We start from the raw sequence: 12170 nt of genomic DNA, 5'->3' as shown, positions 1-12170 counted from the left end.
CGCTCTGTCCCCCAGGCTGGAGTGCAGTGGCCGGATCTCAGCTCACTGCAAGCTCCGCCTCCCGAGTTTACGCCATTCTCCTGGCTCAGCCTCCCGTGTAGCTGGGACTACAGGTGCCCGCCACCTCACCCAGCTAGTTTTTTGTATTTTTTAGTAGAGATGGGGTTTCACCATGTTAGCCAGGATGGTCTCGATCTCCTGACCTCATGATCCGCCCGTCTCGGCCTCCCAAAGTGCTGGGATTACAGGCTTGAGCCACCGTGCCCGGCCGACAGGGTTTCTCCATGTTGGTCAGGCTGGTCTCAAACTCCCGACCTCAGGTGATCTGCCTGCCTTGGCCTCCCAAAGTGCTGGGGTTACAGGCGTGAGCCACTGCACCTGGCCCTTGAATTTTTTATGTATTAATACTTTCTTTTCCCCCTGAGATGGAGTCTCACTGTGTTCCCCAGGCTGGAGTGCAGCGGTGTGATCTCTGCTCACTGCAGCTTTTGCCTCCTGGGTTCAAGCAATTCTTCCTGCCTCAGCCTCCCAAGTAACTGGGATTACAGGGGTCCACCACCACGCCCGGCTAATTTTTGTGTTTTTTAGTAGAGATGGGGTTTCGCCATGTTGGCCAGGCTGGTCCTGAACCCCTCACCTCAGGTGATCCACTTGCCTTGGCCTCCCAAAGTGCTGGGATTACAGGCGTGAGCCACCACGCCCAGCCTATCAATACTTTTAAGACAGTTGAGATTACACATTTTATACTAATTTTTATTTTTAACATTATTTCGTAAGCATTTTTTATATCATTAAAATTTTTTCAAAACATTCTCAATGATTACCTTATACTATGTCTTCATATGAATAAACTATAATTTGTCTATTACCTTAATGCAGATACTTAGGTTGTTCCAAACTTTTTATTACCGTAAATAATTTGTTCCACTATCTTCACACATAAAACTATTCTCACAACTTGCTTTATCTTCTTAGGATAGATTCCCAGAGGTGAAATTACTGAGACAAAATGCGTGAACACTTCTTAATCTTCTGATATAGACTTGCCAGACTGCTTCCAGGAAGATTAGAACCAATTTACACTCACAAAAAAATTGTGTGAGCCTTTATATCCCTACATACTGTTACAAGCATTCTGTATTAACCTTTTTCTTTTCTTTTCTTCTTTCTTTCCCTTTCTTTCTTTCTTTCTTTCTTTCTTTTCTTTCCTTCCTTCCTTCCTTCCTTCCTTCCTTCCTCCTTCCTTCCTTCCTTCCTTCCTTCCTTCTCCTTCCTTCCTTCTCTCTCTTTCTTTTCTTTCTTTTTTTTTGAGACAGGATCTTGCTTTGTCACCCAGCCTGGAGTACAGTGGCATGGATCAAAGCTCATTGCAAACTCCACCTCCCTGGGCTCAAGTGATCCTCTCACCTCAGCCTCTTAAGTATCTGGGACTACAGGCCTGTGCCACCATGACCAGAAAATGTTTTTATTTTTTGTAGAGAAGTGGTCTTACTTCTCAGGTTGGTCTGAAACTCCTGGGCTCAAGCAATCATCTTGCCTTCCAAATGCTGGGATTACAGGTGTGAGCCACTGTGCCTGGCCCTGTATTAACCTTTTAGAAAAGGTACTGGGAGAAGATAAGAAAGGTGCTAATTTATGAGGAAACTATTATCTCAGTGTGCTTTAATTTTGATTAGTTGATTACCAGTTAGAATAAACATTGTTTGCTTTTGTTATGTAACAACTGTTTTTTGTCTTATAATTTTTTATGCAGCTTATGTATTAACAATATGAATACTTCATCATGCTTGTTTTAAACACTTTTTCAGTTTACTTACCTTTAAATTTTATTTTTAAAAGTCAAGTTTATTGTGGTATACTTTTCGTACAGGAAAATTCATCCTTTTTAATACAAAGTTCTATGCATTTTCAAAAAATGTATAAAGTTGGGTAATTAGCATTGCAATAAAAATATAGAATACTCCATCATTTCCAAAAAATTTCCCCATGCCCTTTTATAGTCAACCCTTCTCCCACCTCCAGCCCCTGGCAACCACCCATCTGTTTTCTGTCCCTACAATTTTGGCTTTTCCCGGATGTCATATAAATTGAATCATATATAATATAGCTTTTTGAGTCTGGTTTCTTTCAATTAGAATATAACATTTGAAAACAATCCATGTTATTGTGTATGTCAGCACTTTGTTCCTTTCTTATTGCTGAGTAATATTCTATTGTATGGAATCCCACATTTTGTTTATGCGTATACCAATGGAAGGACATTTGGGTTATTTCTAGTTTTTGTCAATAATGAATAAAGCCACTGTAAACATTCACATACAAGTACTGGAACACAAACTTTTATTTCTCTTGGTAAAAATCTAGTGGGATCGCTAGATTGCATGGCAAGTGTATACTTAACTTCACATGAAAATGTCAAACTGTTAAAAAAAAAGAAACTGGTCAAACCATTTTCCAAAATGGCTCTACCATTTTGTATTCCCACCAGGAATGTATGAAAGGTTCAGTTGTTCTACATCTTTGCTGTCTCTTGGTATTGCTGGTGTCATTTTTCATGTGGGTTTTTGAATTGTCATTTATTTGGATTTTTTAGCTATTCCAATAGATATATAGTGGTATTTCATTATAACTTTAATTTGCATTTCCCTGAGAATGCAAAAACAAGCAAATAATATCTAATGAAATAAATATCCTAAAGAAAGTAACAGTGTTTGTGAATTTAAATGTATTGATCTTTTAATATATTTTTTCCACTTGTTTTAGATTAGAAAGTTCTTTCTCAATGAGAAATTAGAAGAAAATTTAGCTATAATTTTAAGGTTTTCAAAAATTATTTGTTCCAAATTATCCACCATTTAGTCTATCTGGGTACACATTTATTTAATTAGCTACCTATATGATGATGGTGAGCATCTATATTCATGTTTTTCCCAAAAAAAAAGGATGATCAGGTTTTTCTATAACTTTTATTGACTAATCTGTTCATCTGATTTACTTGTGAAGTCTCGCTTATTAAAAAATAGAAGCTGTTTCTAGGCAACCAAGTCAGTTACAGGTATCTATCTGTCCATGCATTCAACAATTATGTATTAAGCACTTACTATGCGCCAGGCACGATTCTAGTTTCTGGGACTATAACAGCTAAAGAAGTAAAGCCCCTGATTACCTGGAGCTTATATTCTAGTCAGGACAGGAAGAAAATAATTAAAGAAATTAATAATTGTATAATATTTTGTGTGGTGATAAATGCTAAGAAGGAAAGTAAAGAAAGTAAGACGGTAAGAGGCATGTAATGACAAGCAAGCACCCTTTTGGGCAGGTTGGTCAGTCTGACCTCTCTGAGAGAGATATGAGTAGAAACCTGAATGTATTAAAGTAGCAAGACATGGAGATATCTGGAGAAGAAGCTTTCTGGACAGAGCCACCTCAAAATGTAAAGACTTCATAATAGGAAGGAGGCTGGCATGCAGGGGAAACAGCAATGAGGCCATTGTGCATGAAGCTAAGCCATGGAGGTGGTGAATAGAGATGAGGTGAAAGTGAACTCTGAGGGCTCAGATCACATACAGCTTTACAGACAATTTTTATACTAAATTAGACATAAAGCTACTAGAATACTAAGCATAAGGTGATGTGATCTGACTAACATTTTTAGATCACCCTGGCTACTATGTGGATAATTGTTTAAAACATTTAATTTAAACAAGAATGAGTCTATTGAAAGAAAAATAATAAGTCAATGATGATAGTGCAAATGGTACTTGGATATAGTAAAAATGATGAAGGTAGTATGTTAATGCCCAAAGTGTGGGAAACACTGGTTTAACTGGTTACTGTTACTATCCAGACAACTACAAATTCCTGCAAGATTTATGACCAGCCATTTTCCTCAACCTTCTTGATAATTCTAAGAGTTCTCCTACTGATTCCTCAATAGAGATTTCTCATCTTTCTGGTATTCAAGTCTGGTTCCAGGGCTTCACACTTTACAACGTTATTGCACATCTATTATTACAACAGAGCTTAAGGGAACTCACCTCAGAAAGGTCTGAAATCTTGAAGTGAATCAAAGCTCTCCCAGCCTCCATCAGTGATCCAGCTGTGTGCTCTCAGGGCACCAGAGAGAGAAGGCTGCATAATCACAAATAAACTGCCTTGAAGGCATATTCAGGCAGAACTTCCTCAATTACAGCACCTGTAGTTTTGGACTGGCATTATCAACAAGCAGTTCAGAGAGTTGTGGTGTGATTCCAGATGTGCCAAGGCAATCTCCACAAACAGTTTCAGGTTATGATTCCAGGAACAGGGTTTGAAAAATGCCTTGTTACCCAACTGAATGAACTGGGGAAAAGTGTCTATTTGTTTTTGAAAAGTAATCTATACTCATGGTTAAAAAAAATCCAAACAGCACAAGAGCACACAGTGAAAAGTTTAAAAAGAAGCAGTATGTACACAACGCTATGAATGTCTTAGCATATGCATGGAATGTTTCTGGAAAGATGCATAAGAAATTATTTACTCTGGTTGCCTCTGCAGAGGGAAATCACAGGGGTCTGAAGTGGAAGGAAAATTAAGAATTTACTTTTTACTGATTCTTTGTACTTTCTGAAGTATGACTGAATATTTAATTATGTGTTTATATTAATTTTTCAATTAAAACAAGTTGATAGAAAACAATACAAATATGGCATTCATTTCTGTCACTCCCATTAGGGGTCCTTGAAGCTCTCACAGCAGAGGCATTTAGCCAGGGTACCTCAATTCTAGCCAGAGCAAAAGACAGTGTACTTGAGCCTTGGCTTCCTAGATGCTGTTGAGCCAGGATGGCGTGGAGCCCCCTCCTAGAAGTAGAACTATAGCCTTACCTTACCTCGAAATAGAACTGTAGAAGGAAGGGGAGCGTTCAGCTTGAATGCCAGCTCTGCGACCCATTGTAGGACAGGAGACAAATTACTTAGCCACTCTGAGCTTCACTTTCTTCATCTGTGAAATGGGGAAAAGAATACCTGTTGTTGGTTTTTTTAATGACACAGAGGGCTTTTGTGTATGCAAGGGAGCACTTCCAATTACTTGGGTTTTAGTTAACATACATTATGTTAAAGGAGTTCATTTTAAAACCTGATGTTTCTTAAGCCATTAAGCACAATATCCAAATATTATTTTTATATTATATTTAAGCTATTATACATTAGATGACATATTTTCATAAATCAGATGGAATACAAATGGCAGATACAGAAAGCTCGAAGGAGATCTAGTCCCAGATGACCATGGAGTACCATGCTACTCTTGGACTGACTACATAAAGATTTAAGTGAAAGAAAAATAAAGTTCTATCTTGTTGAAGTTATTGTTTTTCAGGTCTCTATTACTCACATCTAGACTTAATTCTGACATGTATCTTATTTGTTTTACCCTCCTCAATATCAGAACCCTTTATTATGAGCTAGAAGATCTAGATATTTAGATCTAATTATATCTAACATATAATTAGATACATAGACTCCTTATAAAATCCATAGTTTTAATTGTTGCCATATTAGGGTAATAGGTTCAGGGGCATTTAAATTTTTCTTTTATGACATGTTTCAGATAAATTAGGACTAAATAATAAGGTCAAATTGATTATTTAAAGAATATTCAAAATGTTCCCTTTAAAAATGAAAAAAAAAAAATAACATTAATCAGTGATGCCTGCCCCATGCCAGGATCTGTGTGAGATACGGGCCCCTCTGTGGTGCATGAAGCAAGCCCTGGGCCCTCAGCCAAGGTAACTGGAGTCTTGGGACTAGCTGATTGTACCTCACCTATGAACCCTTCTAGCCTTTGGCTCAACCTCCTCCCCATCACCTCACACTGTCAGGCTGTCTTTCCTCATCTATTGTTCCTAAAGAACCGTGGCAGAACTATAACAAGAGGCTGGAGATTTTTCTTTCATTTAACACTTAAAATATTTGAAATTGTACGAGATGACTCAATTCCAGGAAACTTCAAGTATCCTGTGACACTTGTTCAGTGAAGTGTTGAAAAAAGGCCTGCTCTAGGGTCTTATGGAAAGATGTGAGCAAGCCAACTTGTAGGAGGTAAGAACAAAATGTAACTTCAAGAGTGTCTCTTTCATTCCCTTGTGGTTTGCAACATCATCTTCTCTGCCCTACTCCTACAATGTTCTCTTGAGCCAAGCCTCTGTGTGTTGGCATCAGAAAAGCTCTGCATCCCTGCCACTGGCTTCCCCATAGCAACTGGCTAGCACCCTCCTCCAAATTCTATTTATGAAAGCGTGTGTGTCTGTGTGTACTTTAATTATAAACTCCTTTGAAGGGAATATTTATCAAATAATTTTAAAAGCCTTGATATTAAACACTATCTTCTTTAGTTCTCTCATCTATCCTTTAAGGTTGGCACTGTGAGGCCCATTTTATATACGAGAAAACTAAAACTCGGAGGTTAAGAAACTTTCCCAGGGTCTCAAAGCAAGGATGTACTGAAGCTAGGCATTCATCTCAAATTCATACGATTTTCTCTGTTACCCCCTCAGCCATGCCAGAAAGAAACTGGGGTATAAATGTCACTTGCTGCCAGCGAAATGAAAAGATCACAGGCTTTGGAATCCAACGTACCTGGGTTTAATTTCATTTGGTTATTTCCTAGCTAAGTGACCTTGGATAATAGACTTAAACTCAGTTCTCTCATCTATAAAACGGGAATAGTGCCTACTTGATTCGATTGTCAAGAGAATGTAAAAAGGAATTGGACACAGGCTAGATGCTACAGTAGCAATGATGGCTCTTTAAAATTAAATTTTAATATTCAAGATAATAGGCTGAGAATCCAGCACATGCCAGGTCTAGGAGTTCCACTTTATTTTATTTTATTTTATTTATTTTATTTTTTTATTTATTTATTTATTTATTTATTTATTTATTTATTTATTTTTAGAGACAGGGTCTTACTCTGCCACCTAGGCTGGAGTGCAGTGATGTGATCATAGCTCATTGCAGCCTCAACCTCCTAGGCTCGAGCAATCTTCCCACTTCAGCTTCCCAAGTAGTTGGAACCACAGGTGTATGCCACCATGCTGGGCTAATTTTTGAATTTTTTGTAGAGACTGGGTCTTCCTAGATAGCTCAGGTTGGTTTTGAACTTCTTTACTCAAGTGATCCTCCCACCTTAGCCTCCAAAAGTGCTGGGGTTACAGATGTGAGCCATTGCACTCAGCCTTGATTATTATACTTTTAAAATAGCATTGAGGAAATATAAATTCATTCCTTCTACAAATGTTTATTGAACACCTACTCTAGCCCAGGACTATCTGAGGGACTGGGAATCCTGGAACTTATATTCTAGCAAGGTACTAGTGGGGGAAACAGTAAAGATAACAAACAAGTTAATTATATAGTATGTTAGAAGATGATAAGTGCCATGGGGGGAATAAAAAGCAAAGGCATGAAGGAACAAGTTGCAGAATTATACAGAGAGGTCATAGCAGGTCTCACTAACAAGGAAAGATTCGAACAAAGCTTTGAAGGAGGGAAGGAGTCAGCCAAGCAGACATTTGAAAGAAGAAAGTAGGTACATTTACCATTGAAGCTAGTGAAATTCACATTGCAAGGTCCCTAACTTGCAGGGGCCCCTTCAAGGCCTGAAATCTAATTTTGTATTTGTGGTTTCTTAAGGAGGATCCACAAAATTGCATATGTTTCAAGATTTATCCCCACAGGAACATATTTTTTGGCAGAAGGACCAGTTAGAGCAAAGGCTCTGTGGTAAATGTGCCTGAGCTGCTCAAGAAATAGCAAGGAAACCACCATGGCAGGAACAGAATGAACAAGAGAGGTGAGAGGATCATGGAAGGTCTTGGAGGCCACTTTACGAATTTTGATTTTTATGAGGAATCATGAGAGCTTGGGGCAGAGTTGTGATATGATCTGACTTATGTTTCAAAACATTGCTTTGCTTAGTATATTGGGATCAGACTTAAGAGAGGCCAGGGCAGAGTGCAGGAACTGTTGGGGGCCATGGCAGTAATCCAGGAGGGAGAGATAATGGTGGTTTGAACCAGTATGGAGGCAACGACAGTGGTGAGAAGTGGCTGGATTCTGCATATTTTGAAGGTCAAGTCAATAGGACTTCCTGATGGATCAGATGTGGGTTGTGAAGACAGATGAATATTGAAAGTGATCAGACAGCATGAGGTCACCAACAAAGTGAGCCTAAAGGACAAAAGAGGACCAAGTTCTAAGGCAGGTGGCATGCAAACCCTTCAAGAAAATAGTTTGGAAACATTATCCTTATATGTGATTGAAGTAACTATTTCAGATGAAGGTATATTGAGATTTAATTCATTCAGTATTACAGCTTTACTATACAGATTGTTTAATTAAATTAAACTAAACTGTAGTGTGTATGAGGCTCAATCTTCCCTCTCCCACTCTGAAATTTAACTGAGAAAACTTATTACATTAGGTCAAGGAATTTGAGTCTACAGACAAGGGGTCTAGTACCAGTTATACTGTTAATAGGACTGCATGCCAGTCATTCAAACTGTCTGTTCTCAATTGCCTCATCAGTGAGATGTGAATTGGAACAAATGTTCCTTCTTTTACTGCATTGATGTTCTTCATCTTCAGATGAGTGTGTACCCAATCATTTTGTTTTGTTTTGTTCTTGCTATGGTGTAAGGAAGATAATTTTGAGCAAAGGCAACTTGAGTGCTTTATTTCTCTCCTTCACGCCCATGTTGATTTGTAAGGGAAGGATACACACTGAACCAAATGCTTCAAGCAAAACTGAGTCAAAATATACTCCCCTGTCTCTTTGCAGGATTCCTCTGAGAATATATAGTGAATCTCCTGAAGTTCAATGCAATAAGTGCTCCATTGGTGCGGCAAAGTGGAACCTTCTATAGGTATTTCATCAGACTTTTGCCATTAAAGAGAGTACAAGGCTGAATGAAGCCAGAGGCAGCAACTCCTTTTTTTTTTTTTTTTTTTTTTTTTGAGACGGAGTCTCTCTCTGCCGCCCAGGCTGGAGTGCAGTGGCCGGATCTCAGCTCACTGCAAGCTCCGCCTCCTGGGTTTACGCCATTCTCCTGCCTCAGCCTCCCAAGCAGCTGGGACTACAGGCGCCTGCCACGTCGCCCGGCTAGTTTTTTGTATTTTTTAGTAGAGACGGGGTTTCATCATGTTAGCCAGGATGATCTCGATCTCCTGACCTCGTGATCCGCCCGTCTCGGCCTCCCAAAGTGCTGGGATTACAGGCTTGAGCCACCGCGCCCGGCCAGCAACTCTTAACTGTGTTGGATCATGAACCCCCTTGAGAGTCTGATGCAACTACTCCTCTATCTGGTCAACAGGAAAAACATCATGACCACCAAATCTTAGAAATGGAACCCTCATTCTTTTTTTTTTTTTTTTTTTTTTTTTTTTTTTTGAGACAGAGTCTTGCTCTGTCACCCAGGCTAGAGTGCAGTGGCTCGATCTTGGCTCACTGCGAGCTCCACCTCCCGGGTTCATGCCATTCTCCTGCCTCAGCCTCCCTGGTAGCTGGGACTACGGGCGCCTGTCACCACGCCCGGCTAATTTTTGGTATTTTTAGTAGAGACGGGGTTTTACCATGTTAGCCAGGATGGTCTCGATCTCCTGACCTCGTGATCTGCCCACCTCGGCCTCCCAAAGTTCTGGGATTACAGGCGTGAGCCACCGCACCCAGCTGGAACCCTCATTCTTTAATAAGTAAGGAGGCTGAAAACAGAGGTTAAGAGACTTGCTCTAGCCCTTGATATTAGTAAGTAAAGACTGCAAGCCTAAAATTCAGGTCTTGACTCTCAATGTTCTTTCCTTTTTATGAAGTTGCTTGGTAAATTTCATATTTCCCCTATTTTTGATACAACACTAGTTTCCTTTTCTGGTCAGTGGGTGAGGGGCTATGTTTTGTTCTTAACAGCTTTATTGAGATATAACTCACACACCATAAAATTCGACCAATTAAAATGTAGAATTCAATGGTTTTTAGTGTTTTCAAGTTGTGCAAACATTGCCACTATCTAATTTTAGAAACTTTTTTCTCCTACACAAGGAAATACCATATGTATTAGCAGTCATTTCCATTCTTCGTACCCCGCAGCCCCAATCTACTTTCTGTCTCTGTGGAATTCTTTATTCTGAGGATTTCATATAAATTGAATCATACAATATGTGGTCTTTCGTGATTGGCTTATTTCACTTAGCATAATGTTTTCAAGGTTCATTCACATTGTAGCATGCATCAAACCTCCTTTTGATTGCCAAATAATATTCCATTACACAGAATGTTTTGTTAACCTTTTGGTAAACAAATGATGGACCTTTGGGTTTTGTCCACTTTTTGCTATTACGAATAATGAAGCTATAAACACTTGTATACAAGTTCTTGTGTGAACATGTTTTCATTTCTTTTTGTATATGCCTAAGAGAATTGCTGGGTCATGTAATAACTTATGTTTAACATTTTGAGGAATTGCCAAACTGTTTTCCAAAGTGGCCACATCATTTTATATTCCTACCAGCAATGTATACAGGTTCCAATTTCTCCACATCCTTGCCAACAGCTGTTATTTTTAAAATTATCTATCACAACCATCATCATTATTTTTATTATTATAGCTGTCCTAGTAAGTGTGAAGGGGTGTACATGTATGTGGTTAGTGGCTACCATATTAGACAAAGCAGAGTCAGGGGCTAAAATGAAATTTAAAAACCACGTCATACATTCTACACTGATTTTTTTCAAGCCAACAAGTGTTGAACTTTTACTATGTGGCAGTTACTATACTAAGCATTATCTTGGACTATCTCATTTAATTCTCACAATATATGATGGAATAAGTACTGTTACTGGCTATAAGGGAAATGCCTGCACTTTAGTCAGGAGTAGGCTGAGGTGGCCTTCATCCACACCGTGACTCAGTGGATTTGGAGTACAAGTGCACAACCCTGCACATTATGTCATGTGAGGGACATTAGGTGATCACCCATGTGAGCTTGTGCTTGGCTCAGAGCCACTATTGTCTCTAAAAGATATAATTACTCTGCCGATGCTGTACATATTGCTCGCTTGTGCCCAGAAAGAGAGTAAAGCCATGTCAAAACTGTCTATGATTCCTTGAGTGTTTTTCCAGCTACCCATCACTCACCCACTGATTCGCCTCAGACATCAGTTAGAACCTAACAATTGGCATCATGAACAGGATCCTGAGGTGAGTGAACCTTCGGTCCCCACTGATTCTGGGTCATCCATGTGGCCACAACATGGGTTGTGGTACCCGGTGGCAGCTGTGCTGCTCAGATAGGCTCTGGTGGAAACTTGAATGGTATTAGATGGGTCCTCTGTGAGCATGAAGAAGGCACTGAAGGAGCTGGAAGTGCAGAGCACCGAGAAGGAGAGAACTTTTGCCGGCAGAGTTGTATGGGCATTTTTGACTGTGCTATGAGAAGTACACACACAGTCCCTGAGAGATGCAGCACAGCATTTGCAGGTGAGCAGGTCGCTGGCACAGGGCGAGGTGACCACACCCTGAGTGGCTATGGGCAGCCATACAGACTGTGTGGAACAACACCAGTGAAATACTGAAAACCATGAGTAAATGGGAGTTGTATGCTGAGTTGGTGCAAGTCATCTGGGAGATGGGTATGTGGCAGGCTATGTTTGACTTGAATACCCAGAGGCCAGATGATGAACGTTTCACCTCCCACATGAAGGATCTCATGTTGAGTTCTGTGCCCCCGTGTGTCTCTGGCTCCCTAGCTGCTGTCCTCACCCTGTATGTAGGGCACTGCATACATGAAGTGACCACTGCTATGGCAGCTCTTGGGGAAGCAGAAGGCTGTCGGTGGGACTGAGAGGTCTACGCTGTACAGAAGGGGAAGATGCTCTGCCCACAGGGCCCCTCCCCCCATGGGAGAAAAGAGGGCCCCAACAAGTAACATGCTCACAGATGTGGCTAGATTTGATTTTGGCCGGGGTTGACCGAAAGAAACTCAATAAGCAGCCCAATGAAGTACTCTTAACTTTGTGGAGACAGTTGTCTCTGGAGCAGCAATTCCAGAAAATGCCCAAGGGGGAGAAGGACATTGCTGTGTGACCCAGTCCCACCTGGACACTTCAGCTCAAAGACTACTTGCTGCAGCCAG

The sequence above is a fragment of the Trachypithecus francoisi genome, unplaced genomic scaffold (genome assembly GCF_009764315.1).
Source record: "Trachypithecus francoisi isolate TF-2019V2 unplaced genomic scaffold, Tfra_2.0 Lachesis_group0, whole genome shotgun sequence".
NCBI lineage: Eukaryota > Metazoa > Chordata > Mammalia > Primates > Cercopithecidae > Trachypithecus > Trachypithecus francoisi.
This window is presented reverse-complemented; position numbering follows the sequence as displayed.